Genomic DNA, 14,499 nt, shown 5'->3' with positions numbered 1-14,499 from the left:
TTGGATTTTTTCACGGGGTTGACCCCAGCAGGAATCGCTGTCTCAGCATTTCCCTCATTTCCAGAGCAGGGTGAGACACCCAAAAATGCATCACAAAATCTTTTACATGTTCAGGCAGCACAGTGATTCATCTGTGGTCATTCTGCTGCACAGAAAGCAGAAAATGTTTCAGCTTATTTATAATAAAAATTAAAAAAAAAAAGAATGGAAGAAGAACAGAAAGTTCTTGGCACTCTGAGTTACCCAACAGCTCCTGTGCTGTGGTGAGCAGATAACCCAAGGCTGGTGCAGAATCTTTCCTGGAATCACCCAAAATAATTCCTGCACATCCCTCTCAGAGGCTCTGCCCTGACTCCAAGAGCCCCCCTGGAAGAGACTCCCACAAAAATGACATTTCAAAGCAATGCACTGCACAACTTCAGAGCTGCACAATTCTGCCAGACTCTTTTATGGGTGTTTGAGTCATCATCCATTTTATTGGAGAGAAAAAAAAAAAATTTAAAAATGGTTTAGAAGGAACTATAGAAGGAACTAAAAGCCTTTCTTTTTTTTTTTTTCTTTTTTATTTTTTAAATGTGGGGGCTGCTCCATTTGAAAAGCTCCAAAGATATAAATGCCCTCCACACCCATCCTGTCAGGATCCATCCCCTGAACTCTTCAGGTGTCTGAAATGAATTCCTGGCACTGCACTGGAGCAGGGTTTATAGGGGATGCTGCAAATTTGGGGGTGGGAAATAAATCTGGAGCAGGGAATAAACCAGTAGGGAGGTAAAAAAAATAAATCTCTGCTGCACCAGGGGGTGGATGGTGATTCCAGCTCTCCTGGAACTGGAAATGATCAACAGAGAGCTCAGCACAAACACTGCCAGGGCTGGGGGATGTGCCCAAGGTCACCCCAAAATCCTGCCCAGGACAGGAGCGTTTCCTGCTCCTCCCCTGTCCCCAGTGCCATGGCAGTGTCACCTCCCACTGTCCCCAGTATCACCCCTGCCATGGAAGGGACACCTCCACTGTCCCCAGTGCCACCCCTGCCGCGGCAGGGACACCCACACTGTCCCCAGTGCCACCCCTGCCATGGCAGGGTCACCCATCCCTGTCCCCAGTGCCACCCCTGCCATGGCAGGGACACCCACACTGTCCCCAGTGCCACCCCTGCCATGGCAGGGTCACCCATCCCTGTCCCCAGTGCCACCCCTGCCATGGCAGGGTCACCTCCCCATGTCCCCAGTGTCACCCCTGCCACGGCAGGGACATCCACATAACCCCCAGGGCCACCCCTGCCATGGCAGAGTCACCTCCCCTGTCCCCAGTGCCACCCCTGCCATGGCAGGGACATCTCCCCCTGTCCCCAGTGTCACCCCTGCCATGGCAGGGTCACCTATCCCTGTCCCCAGTGTCACCCCTGCCATGGCAGGGTCACTTCTCCTGTCCCCAGTGTCACCCCTGCCATGGCAGTGTCACCTCTCCCTGCAGTTTGGGTGAGATTCAGGTTTTTAGCTTTTTTAGCTTTTCTGTTTTTCAGAATGTCACTCTGAACCCTCATGTGAGGTGTCAGTGAGTTTTGTCCCCAGCTGGGGAATCAAGTACCCAAAAAGCAGAAACAGCAGTGAGGGAAAGGGGGCAAGGCAGGGACTGAGAGTGGAGAATTGAGCCCAGTGTGTGAATGAACCAAAACTGATAAAAATATAAAACTCATGGCCAGGATCCATCTGGGATTTGATCTGGGTGCAGCCCAAGGTGAATCCTCTCAATAAATAAATAAATATTTTATTCTTTTGGCTCTACCCAGGATCCATCTGGGATTAGATTTGTGTGCACTGCCCAAGGTGAATCCTCTCAATAAATAAATAAATATTTTATTCCTTTGGCTCTGCCCAGGATCCATCTGGGATTGGATTTGTGTGCAATCCCAAGGGGAATCCTCTCAGTAAATTCCTGTTTTATTCCCTTGGCTCTGCCCAGGATCCATCTGAGATTTGATCAGGGTGCAGTGCCCAAGGTGAATCCTCTCAATAAATAAATAAATATTTTATTCCTTTGGCTCTGCCCAGGATCCATCTGGGATTACATTTGGGTGCAATCCCAAGGTGAATCCTCTCAGTAAATTCCTGTTTTATTCTTTGGCTCTGCCCAGTCTCTGTTCCTGCCCAGCCTCTCCATGTCCATGGTGAAGCACAAAGCTCCAGCTTTGCACGAATCCACAAACACCCAACAAAACTCAGAGCTGAGTTTGAGGCACCAGGATGAGCCAGAAAATGAAGAATTTCTCTCCTGTCAGAGGTGACATTCTGAGCCTGCTGCTGCTGAAGGAACCATCCCAGAGAGCTCCTGGAGGCAGCTCCATCTCCCAGACACCAAACTGTGCCCTGCTGGGATCCCCCAGAGCTGCAGCTCCCAGCACTGCCCATCTGCAGCTCCCCAAACCCTGCAAGCCCCGATCTGCAGCTGGGGCTGCACCCCAGAACGCCCCAGGGCTCCCTCCTGACTGCTGAATTTGTCTGCTCCTGTTTGTGCTGAGCCCACGGGAGCAGCTCCCAAAATATGGGAGAAAATACAGCTCTGAAAAATGCACAGCACACACAGCTCTGAAAAATTCCACAGCACACACAGCTCTGAAAAATCCACAGCATACACAGAACTCCCCAAATCCACAGAGCTCCCCAAAATCCACAGCACACACAGCTCTGAAAAATCCACAGCATACACAGAACTCCCCAAAATCCACAGAGATCCCCAAAATCCACAGCACACACAGCTCTGAAAAATCCACAGAGTTCCCCAAAATCCACAGCACACAGCTCTGAAAAATCCCACAGCACACACAGCTCTGAAAAATCCACAGCACACACAGCTCTGAAAAATTCCACAGCACACACAGCTCCCCAAAATTCATAGAACTCCCCAAAATCCACAGCACACACACAGAGCTCCACAAATTCCACAGAGCTCCCAAAATCCACAGAGCTCCCCAAACCCCACAGCACACACAGCTCCCAAAATCCACAGAACTCCCCCAAATTCCTCAGAACTCCCCAAACCCCACAGAACTCCCCAAACCCCATAGAACTCTGAAAATCCACAGCACACACAGCTCCCCAAAATCCCACAGCACACACAGTTCTGAAAAATCCACAGCACACACAGTTCCCCAAAATCCACAGAACTCCCCAAAATCCCACAGCACACACAGCTCTGAAAAATCCACCAAAATCCACAGCACACACAGCTCCCAATCCCCACAGCACACACAGTTCCCCAAAATCCACAGAGCTCTGAAAAACCCCACAGCACACAGGGCTCTGAAAAATCCACAGAGCTCCCCAAAATCCACAGCTCACACAGCTCCCAAACCCCACAGCACATGCAGCTCTGAAAAATCCCACAGCTCACACAGCTCCCAATCCCCACAGCACACACAGCTCTGAAAAACCCCACAGCACACAGGGCTCTGAAAAATCCACAGCACACAGAGCTCCCCAAAATCCACAGAACTCCCCAAAATCCACAGCACACACAGCTCTGAAAAATCCACCAAAATCCACAGCACACACAGCTCCCAATCCCCACAGCACACACAGTTCCCCAAAATCCACAGAGCTCCTCAAAATCCCACAGCACACACAGCTCTGAAAAACCCCACAGCACACAGGGCTCTGAAAAATGCCACAGCACACACAGCTCCCCAAAATTCCACAGAGCTCCCAAACCCCACAGGAGCAGCTCCCAAAATATGGGAGCAAACACAGCTCTGAAAAATGCACAGAGCACCCAAACCCACAGCACACAGAGCTCCCCAAATCCACAGAACTCCCCAAAATTCCACAGCACACACAGCTCCCCAAAATTCACAGAGATCCCCAAACCCCACAGCACACACAGCTCCCAAACCTCACAGCTCTCCAAAATTCCTCAGAACTCCCCAAAATCCACAGAGCTCCCAAAATCCAGATTTCCCCAAAATCCACAGCACACTGAACTCCCCAAAATCCCACAGAACTCCCCAAACCCCACAGCACACACAGCTCCCAAAAATCCACAGAACTCCCCAAAATTCCTCAGAACTTCCCAAAATCCAGAGCTCCCCAAACCCCACAGAGCTCCCCAAAAATCCACAGCACACACAGCTCTGAAAAATTCCACAAAACTCCCCAAAATTCCACAGAACTCCCCAAAATCCACAGCACACACAGCTCCCAAAATCCACAGAACTCCCCCAAATTCCTGAGAACTCCCCAAAATCCACAGAGTTCCCCAAAATCCACAGCACACACAGCTCCCAAAATCCACAGCTCTCCAGAAAACAGAAATATTTTCATTTTTATCACTTTTAATTCCATTTTAAATCCCTCCAAGGGTGAGGATTCCACCCCTGCCATGAAGGAATTTCCCCAAATCCAATTCCTCAACCCCCACATTGTCCCTTCTGAAAATTCTGATTTTCCAACAACTCAGCAATGTCCAAAGAGCTCCAGAAATGTCCCCAGGCCCTGGGATTTGTCACCTCACAAAATAAAGGGAATAATTTCATTATCCTATGGCTTAGAGTCCAAAAATAACAATTAAACCAAAATTAAAATGTTTTCTGGGTTTTAGCTCAGAAAAAAAAAAGGGAAATGGAAAATAAATCCTCGAATCACAGAATGGTTTGGGTTGGGAGAGACCTTGAAGATCAACTCCAAACTCACTTGAAATTATTCTGAAATTTATTCTAATAAATATTTATTTATTCTGTAATTTATTCTAGTAAATATCCATTTATTCTAAAATTTATTCTAGTAAATATCCATTTATTCTAAAATATATTCTAGTAAATATCTATTTATTCTAAAATTTATTCTAATAAATATCTATTTATCCTGAAATTTATTCTAGTAAATATCAATTTATTCTAAAATTTATTCTAATAAATATCTATTTATTCTAAAATTTATTCTAGTAAATATCTATTAATTCTGTAATTTATTCTAGTAAATATCTATTTATCCTGAAATTTATTCTAGTAAATATCTATTCATTCTGAAATTTATTCTAGTAAATATCTATTTATTCTGAAATTTATTCTAGTAAATATCTATTTATTCTGAAATTTATTCTAGTAAATATCTATTAATTCTGTAATTTATTCTAGTAAATATCTATTTATCCTGAAATTTATTCTAGTAAATATCTATTCATTCTGAAATTTATTCTAGTAAATATTTATTCTGAAATTTATTCTAGTAAATATCTATTAACTCTAAAATTTATTCTAATAAATATCCATTTATTCTAATAAATATCTATTTATCCTGAAATTTATTCTAGTAAATATCCATTTATTCTAAAATTTATTCTAATAAACACCTGTTTATTCTGAAATTTATTCTAATAAACACCTGTAAATTCTAAAATTTATTCTAATAAATATTTACTAATTCTGAAATTTATTCTTATAAACACTTGTTTATGCTAAATCACCCGGCACAAATGATGGTTGGGGAAAAACCGAGGGGAAAAAAAAAATCTTTAAAGCAGAATTTATCACCTGGCAAAAATGATGGTTGGGAAAAACTGAAGAAAAAAGAATCCTTAAAGCAGCTAAAAAAATAAAAATAACAAATAAAAATAAAATTAAAAATAAAATTAAAAATAAAATTAAAAATAAAATTAAAAATAAAATTAAAAATAAAATTAAAAATAAAATTAAAAATAAAATTAAAAATAAAATTAAAAATAAAATTAAAAATAAAATTAAAAATAAAATTAAAAATAAAATTAAAAATAAAATTAAAAATAAAATTAAAAATAAAATTAAAAATAAAATTAAAAATAAAAATCTCTGTACCTCCAGAGAAGTGGGAATTTCCAGGGAAAATCAGATTTCTTGGCTGGGGATGAAGGTCAGAGCCATTTGTGGTGTGAAAAAACAGGAGTTCAGTCAGCAGCAGGAATTTCTGCATTTCTGGGCACGGAATTCCCTGGAATTTGTGGCACAAGGGGCTCAGGGCCGAGCAGAAAAGCACAAAAAAAAAAGGCACAAAAAAAAAAGGCACAAAAAAAAAAAGGCACAAAAAAAGAAAGGCACAAAAAAAAAAGGCACAAAAAAAAAGCACAAAAAAAAGCTACAAAAAAAAGCTACAAAAAAGCTACAAAAAAGCTACAAAAAAAGCTACAAAAAAAGCTACAAAAAAGCAAAAAAAAAGCAAAAAAAAGCAAAAAAAAAGCAAAAAAAAAAAAGCAAAAAAAAGCAAAAAAAAAAGCAAAAAAAAGCGAAAAAAAAAGCAAAAAAAAAGCAAAAAACCCACAGCTGGGAACAGCAGTAGGCTGCAGGGATGTGGAATAAAAATAAATAAATGCCATTTATTTTGTTTGGGGTTGGGTTAATGGAAAACTCAAACCTGCCCAGTGTGAAATGCCAGAACTGCCAGAGCCCCCAGCGTTTCTCAACCATTAAATCCAGACATGAATCTCATTAAATTTAATTTTTTTTTTGTGGTTGAAGGTCAGGACTGGATGGAATTTAAGGTCCCTTCCAGCCCAATCCACAATTCTGCTCTCAGCTGAAGGAAGAGCAGAAGTTGTCACTCCACAAGCATTAAATCAAAAATTAAATGTGAATAAATTTGAGTTTTTCTTGTGGTTGAAAGGTCAGAACTGGATGGGATTTAAGGTCCCTTTGAACCCAATCCTGTGATTCTTCTCAACTCATCACCAAAACTCCACTGAAACCCCAAAACAACATTCACCACCCCTCAGAGCTCATGGGCCATCACCCAAATTCCATTTAAACCCCAAAACTGCATCCACCACCCCCTAAACTGAGTGACCATCCCATGAACAAAACTCAAAACCAACATCAACCACTCCCTAAAGCTGATGAGTGATAACCTCATGACCAAATCACCATTTCGACCCCAAAACCGGCATTCACCATCCCTTAAACTGAGTGATCATCCCATGAACAAAAATCCATTTCAATCCCAAACCAGCAGCCACCACCCCAAAACTGAGTGATCAACCCATGGCCAAAAATCCACTGAAACCCCAAAACCAACATTCACCACCCTCAGAGCTCGAGTGATCACGCCATCACCAAAAATCCATTTCAACCGCAAAACCAGCACCCACCACCCCAAAGCCGATGAGCGATCATCCCATGACCAAAAACCCACTAAAATCCCAAAACTGCATCCACCACCCCTCAGAGCTCATGGGCCATCACCCCATCACCAAAATTCCACTAAAACCCCAAAACCAACATCTGCCACCCCTAAACTGAGTGATCAACCCATGAACAAAACAACATTTCAACCCCAAAACCAACATTCATCACCCCTCAGAGCTGATGTGTGATCATCCCATCACCAAAAATCCACTGAAACCCCAAAAACAACATTCATCCCTTAAACTGAGTAACCATCCCATCACCAAAACCCCAAAACCAGCATCAAACACTCCCTAAAGCTGATGAGTGACCATCCCATCACCAAAAATCCATTTCAACCCCAAAACTGCATTCATCACCCCTAAAGTGAAAGACCATCCCATGAACAAAACCCCAAAACCAGCATCCACCACCCCAAAGCCAATGAGTGATCATTCCATGAACAAAACCCCATTTAAACCCCAAAACTGCATCCACCACCCCTAAATTGAGTGATCATCCCATGACCAAAAATCCATTTCAACCCCAAAACTGCATCCACCACCCCTCAGAACTGATGAGTGATCATCTCATGAACAAAATCCCAAAACTGCACCCACCACCCCCTAAACTGAGTGATCATCCCATGACCAAAACCTCAAAACCAGCATCAACCACTCCCTAAAGCTGATGAGTGATCATCCCATGAACAAAATCCCAAATCAGTAGCCACCACCCCCTAAAAAACCCCATCCCATCACCAAAAATCCATTTAAACCCTAAACCAGCAGCCACCACCTCCTAAACTGATGAGTGACCATCAAAACCCCAAAACCAGCAGCCACCACTCCCAGAACTGTTGAGTGCTCACCCCAAACCCCACTAAAACCCCAAAACCAGCATCAACCACCCCCAGAGCTGATGAGTGAACATCCCATGAACAAAATATCATTTCAACCCCAAAACACCATCCACCACCCCTCAGAGCTCATGGGTCATCACCTCATCACCAAAAATCCACAAAAACCCCAAAACCAGCACTCACCACTCCTTAAACTGAGTGATCACCCCATGACCAAAACACCATTTCAACCCCAAAACCAACATTCACCACCCCCAGAAATGATGAGTGCTCACCCCATGACCAAAACCCCCAAACCAACATTCAGCACCCCTCAGAGCTCATGAGTCATCACCCCATCATCAAAAATCCATTTCAACCCCAAAACTGCGTCCATCACCCCTCAGAACTGATGAGTGATCATCCCATGACCAAAACCCCAAAACCAGCACCCACCACCCCAAAGCCAGTGAGTGATCATCCCATGACCAAAAATCCATTTAAACCCTAAAACCAGCAGCCACCACCCCTAAAATGAGTGATCACCCCATGACCAGAACAGCATTTCAACCCCAAATCCAACATTCAACACCGCTCAGAGCTGATGAGTGCTCACCCCATGACCAAAAATCCACTAAAACCCCAAAACCAACATCCACCGCCCCCTAAACTGAGTGATCACCCCATGACCAAAGCCCCATTTCAACCCCAAACCAGCATTCACCACTCCCAGAGCTGATGAGCGACCACCCCATCACCAAAAATCCACAAAAACCCCAAAACTGCATCCACCACCCCTAAACTGAGTGACCATCCCATGACCAAAACCCAAACCAGCAACAACCACCCCAAAGCCAATGAGTGATCATCCCATGACCAAAACAACATTTCAACCCCAAAACCACCCCTCAGAACTGATGAATGATCACCCCATGACCAAAAATCCATTTCAACCCCAAAACCAACATCTACCACTCCCTAAACTGAGTGATCATCCCATGACCAAAACCCCAAACCAGCACCCACCACCCCAAAGCTGATGAGTGATCACCCCATGACTAGAACGCCATTTAAACCCCAAAACCAACATTCACCACCCCAAAACTGAGTGATCATCCCATGAACAAAACATTTAAACCCAAAACCAACATTCACCACCCCCAGAGCTGATGAGTGATTATCCCATCACCAAAAATCCACTGAAACCCCAAAACCAACATTCATCACCCCTTAAACTGAGTGACCATCCCAAACTGAGTGATCATCAACATCCATCACCCCTCAGAGCTGCTGAGTGCTCACCCCATGACCAAAATCCCAAAATCAACATTCACCACCCCTCAGAGCTCATGGGCCATCACCCCATCACCAAAAATCCATTTAAACCCTAAAACCAGCAGCCACCACTCCCTAAAATGAGTGACCATCCCATCACCAAAACCCCAAAACCAGCATCCACCACCCCAAACCAGATGAGTGATCACCCCATCACCAAAAATCCACTGAAACCCCAAAACCAACATCCACCACCCCCTAAACTGAGTGATCAACCCATGACCAAAACCCCAAACCAGCAGCCACCCCCCCAAAGCTGATGAGTGATCATCCCATGACCAAAACAACATTTCAACCCCAAAAACAACACCCCAAGAGCTGATGAGTGACCACCCCATGACCAAAACCCCAAAACTGCATCCACCACCCCTAAACTGAGTGATCATCCCATCACCAAAACCCCAAAATCAACATTCACCACCCCTCAGAACTGATGAGTGACCATCCCATGACCAAAAAATCGACTAAAACCCCAAAACCAACATTCACCACCTCTCAGAGCTCATGGGCCATCACCTCACCACCAAAAATCCACAAAAACCCCAAAACTGCACCCACCACCCCAAAACTGAGTGCTCACCCCATGACTAAAAATCCACTAAAACCCCAAAAATAACATTCACCACCCCATAAATTGCTGAGTGCTCACCCCAAACCCCACTAAAACCCCAAAACTGAACCACCCCAGCTGATTCAGGGCCTGGATCACAGAGAAAAACCCAGCACCATCTCTAACATGTGCACAAAATATATATATATAAATAAAAAACATATATATAAATAATATATATATATAAATATATATTTTTATATATAAAAATAAAATATATATATAAATATATATTTATATATATAAATTAAATATATATATTTATATATATAAATAAAGTATATATATTTATATATATAAATAAAAAATATATATTAAAATATATATTTACATAGATTAAATTACATTAAAATATACAAAAATATCACCTGCTCCATCTATCACTGCCTGATTTACAGCCTGCCAAGGTAAAATATAAATCAGAACTTTTAAAGGAAGATAAATAAAATAGGAAAAAAAATTTAAATGAGAGCTAGAAGAAAAGAGTGGTTGCAATTTTCTGGGAAAATTCTCTTTTTTTGCCTCAGAATCACAATTTGGTGGCACCAGATCTCAAGGATGGGTGTTAGGATTCAAAGGAAAGGAAAAATTAAAAAAAATAAAAATATATTTATATAAACCAGAATAAATATTGAGATTTTCTTGCTACCAAACTCTCAAGCATCACAGTTCCACTATAAATTTCATTTATTTTAATTCAACTTTTCCCTCTATTTCAGTAAAGTTCTGTTGGATCTGAGTTTAAAAAAAAAAAAATCTTATTTTTGTTCTTTTCACCAACTCCAATTTTCCAAGCACAGGGCTGAGAACAATTGGATGGCTCAAAATTTTGGTTTTATTTCAGTTTTATTTTTTATTTATCTGGTTGAATTTGGAATTTTCTGTATTTTCTGACCCCCAGCAGAAAAAATATTCCAAATTTGAGTGCTGGAATTAAAACCAAGGGTGTGCAGCTCAAATAAAAGTGTCACATGGGGTTTATCATCTATAAATAAATTAAAAATAAATTAAATTTATCATTTCCTGGTGCCACAGATCCCAAAAAAAAATTCCCAGGTTGTTTTACCAAGGTAAAATCCCAACACAAATAAAACTGAGTAGAAAAGGAGGAAAAAATTGAATTTTCCAGATTTTCTCCTTCCATGGGAATGGTGGAGTTCCATTTGTCAGGATTTATATAAAATATAATTAAATTAAATAGAATTAAAAATTAGAAATTGATACACACTCTAATTCTAACTGCTCCTCTGGGCACTGATTGGATTTTTGGGTGATCTCTGAGTGACTTTTGGAAAAATATTCCAAATTTTAGTGCTGGAATTAAAAACAAGAGTGTGTAGCTCAAATAAAAGAGTTTGGAATTTGGGGTTTTTAGAATAAAAAATATGGGACAGGATGGAAGTTCCATTTTCCATTTCTTGTTCTTTCCTCATAATTTTCAGGCAGTGATTTTTAGTTCTGCACTAGGTCAAAAATATTAATATAAATAATACAAATAATACAAATAATACAAATAATACAAATAATACAAATAATACAAATAATACAAATAATACAAATATATATATAATACATATAAATAATATAAATGTTAATTCTCTATTAAACTATTTAACTTGTCACTAGCTAAATTCAGCTCTACTTTTAGCTGGTAGAACTCTCTGTATTTTAAATAAAATTTAATAAACAACCAAGTTCAAATTAGAAATTTCAATCCTAAGTAAAGGCAAAAAAATAAAAATAAAAGCAAGTCAGTAATTAAATAGAGCAGCTGAGTGCTTAGAAAGGAATTAGAGGGGAGTGCACAGGGAAAAATCCAAATTTTTTTGGATTTTTTGGAGCTGAACCCCCCAGAAAGGTCCAAAACCCAAAAAGGGATTTTAGGGGGGTGAAGGAACCTTGATCCATCCTCAGGGTTTGCTCCTTCCAAGGAAAAATTGGAATTTTCAGGGTCATGGAGACAAATCCCTCACCCTGGGCTGTCCAGAGGGAGAGGAAATTTTACAGCAACCTCAAAATAAAGAGAAAATTCCCAAAAAAAGGTGGAAGTCCATCAGTGGGGGAGCTGAGGTGCTCACCCCAAATTTCAGGAAATTTTACAGCAACCCCCAAAAGAGGAAAATTCCCAAAAGAAGGTGAAATTCCATCAGTGTCCCCTCATCCTGGACTATCCAAAGGGAGAGGAAATCGTACAGCAACCCCAAAAAAATGTTCTAAAAGAGCAAATTCCCAAAAAAAAGAAGGAAATTCCCAAAAGAAAGTGGAATTCCATCAGTGTCCACTCATCCTGGACTATCCAAAGGGAGAGAAAATTTTACAGCAATCCCAAAAAATGTTCTAAAAAAGCAAATTCCCAAAAGAAGGTGGAAATCCATCAGTGCCCACTCATCCTGGGCCTTCCAAGTGGAGAGGAAATCCTACAGCAACCCCAAAAAATGTTCTAAAAGAGCAAATTCCCAAAAAAAAAGGAAATTCCCAAAAGAAGGTGGAATTCCATCAGTGCCCACTCATCCTGGACTATCCAAAGGGAGAGGAAATCCTACAGCAACCCCCAAAAAAAGGTGGAATTCCATCAGTGGGGTGTGAGGTGCTCACCCCAAAAGTTTTACAGGGGAAAAGTTTCACTTCCCCCTCCTGACATTTCCAAAGGGAAGGATGCCAGGCACTAAAAAAAATTGGGGAAATTTTGCATTTCCCTCCATGCACAGCTCCCTGCTCCTCACCTGAGGATGGATCCAGCTGCAAAGTCACAGCCAGGATGTGACCCCAAACACCCCCCTGGCACCCCAAAACCCCCCTGGCACCCCAAAATCCCCCCTGGCACCCCAAACCCGCAGGGATGGGCACACCCAGCCCTGCCCAGCAGCTCCTGGCACGTTTTTATCTTATCCAAATTTCTGAGATAACTCTGGGAGTGTGAACCTGGTGTGAACTCACACACACCCTGGAGGTCATGGAGGGCCACACCTGGGGACAGGAATGGGGTGAGAGGGACAGAGGGATACAGGGGGGGACAGGAATGGGGTAAAAAGGGACACAGGGGGGGACAGGAATGGGGTGAAAACACACCCAGTGTCACCTGGAGGGGACAGGAATGGGGTGAAAAGGGACACGGGGGGGACAGGAGTGAGGTGAAAAGGGACACGGGGGGGACAGGAATGGGGTGAAAAGGGACAGAGGGACACAGGGGGGGACAGGAATGGGGTGAAAAGGGACACTGGGGGGGACAGGAACAGGGTGAAAAGGGACACAGGGACACCTGAGGGGACAAGAATGGGGTGAAAAGGGACACAGGGACACCTGGGGGGGACAGAACGGGGTAAAAGGGACAGAGGGGTGACAGGAATGAGGTAAAAGGGACACAGGGACACCTGGGGGCACAGGAATGGGGTAAAAGGGACACAGGGGGGGACAGGAATGGGGTGAAAAGGGACAGAGGGACACCTGGGGGGGGGACAGGAATGGGGTAAAAGGGACACAGGGGGGACAGGAATGGGGTGAAAAGGGACACTGGGGGGGACAGGAATGGGGTAAAAGGGACACAGGGATACAGGGGGGGACAGGAATGGGGTGAAAAGGGACACAGGGACACCTGGGGGGGACAGGAATGGGGTAAAAGGGACACAGCAGGGGACAGGAGTGGGGTGAAAAGGGACACAGGGACACTTGGGGGGGGACAGGAATGGGGTGAAAGGGACAGAGGGACACCTGGAGGGACAGGAATGAGGTATGAAGGGACACAGGGACACGGGGGGGACAGGAATGGGGTAAAAGGGACACGGGGGGGGACAGGAGTGGGGTGAAAAGGGACACAGGGATACAGGGGGGGACAGGAATGGGGTGAAAACACAGCCAGTGTCACCTGGAGGAGACAGGAATGGGGTGAAAAGGGACACTGGGGGGGACAGGAGTGAGGTGAAAAGGGACACGGGGACATCTGGGGGGGACAGGAATGGGGTGAAAAGGGACACTGAGACATCTGGGGACAGGAATGGGGTGGAAAAGGACACATGGACATCTGGGAGGACAGGAATGGGGTGAAAAGGGACACGGGGGGGACAGGAATGGGGTGTAAAGGGACACAGGGACACCTGAGGGGACAGGAATGGGGTGAAAAGGGACACAGGGACACTTGGACGGGACAGGAATGGGGTGTAAATACACCCAGGGACACACCTGGGATACAGGAATGGGGTGAAAAGGAACAGAGGGATACATGGAGGGGACAGGAATGGGAAGTAAACGCACCCAGTGTCACCTGGGGGGACAGGAACGAGGTATGAAAGGACACAGGGACACCTGAGGGGAATAGGAATGGGGTGTAAAGACACCCAGTGTCACCTGGAGTGACAGGAACAGGGTGAAAATACACCCAGAGACACACCTGGGGGGCAGGAACGGAGACTAAAGGGACACAGGGACACCTGGGGGTACAGGAACGGGGTCAAAAGGGACACAGGGACATCTGAGGGGACAGGAATGGGGTCAAAAGGGACACCGAGACACCTGGGGGGACAGGAATGGGGTGAAAAGGGACAGAGGGACACCTGGGAGGGACAGGAATGGGGTGAAAACACAGCCAGTGTCACC

At 43.6% G+C, this 14,499-nt stretch overlaps 1 protein-coding gene across 1 annotated transcript in view; it reads right to left on the bottom strand.

Annotated features, from left to right (window-relative positions):
* Positions 1 to 14,499, bottom strand: part of AHCYL2 (adenosylhomocysteinase like 2) — a 77,212-nt gene that overhangs the window by 61,297 nt on the left and 1,416 nt on the right. The gene's annotated exons all lie outside the window — the stretch shown is intronic.

This window comes from Catharus ustulatus, chromosome 4 (genome assembly GCF_009819885.2).
Source record: "Catharus ustulatus isolate bCatUst1 chromosome 4, bCatUst1.pri.v2, whole genome shotgun sequence".
Classification (NCBI taxonomy): Eukaryota; Metazoa; Chordata; class Aves; order Passeriformes; family Turdidae; genus Catharus; species Catharus ustulatus.
Note: the sequence above shows the minus strand (reverse complement) of the source record. Positions and strands in the feature narration are given on the sequence as shown.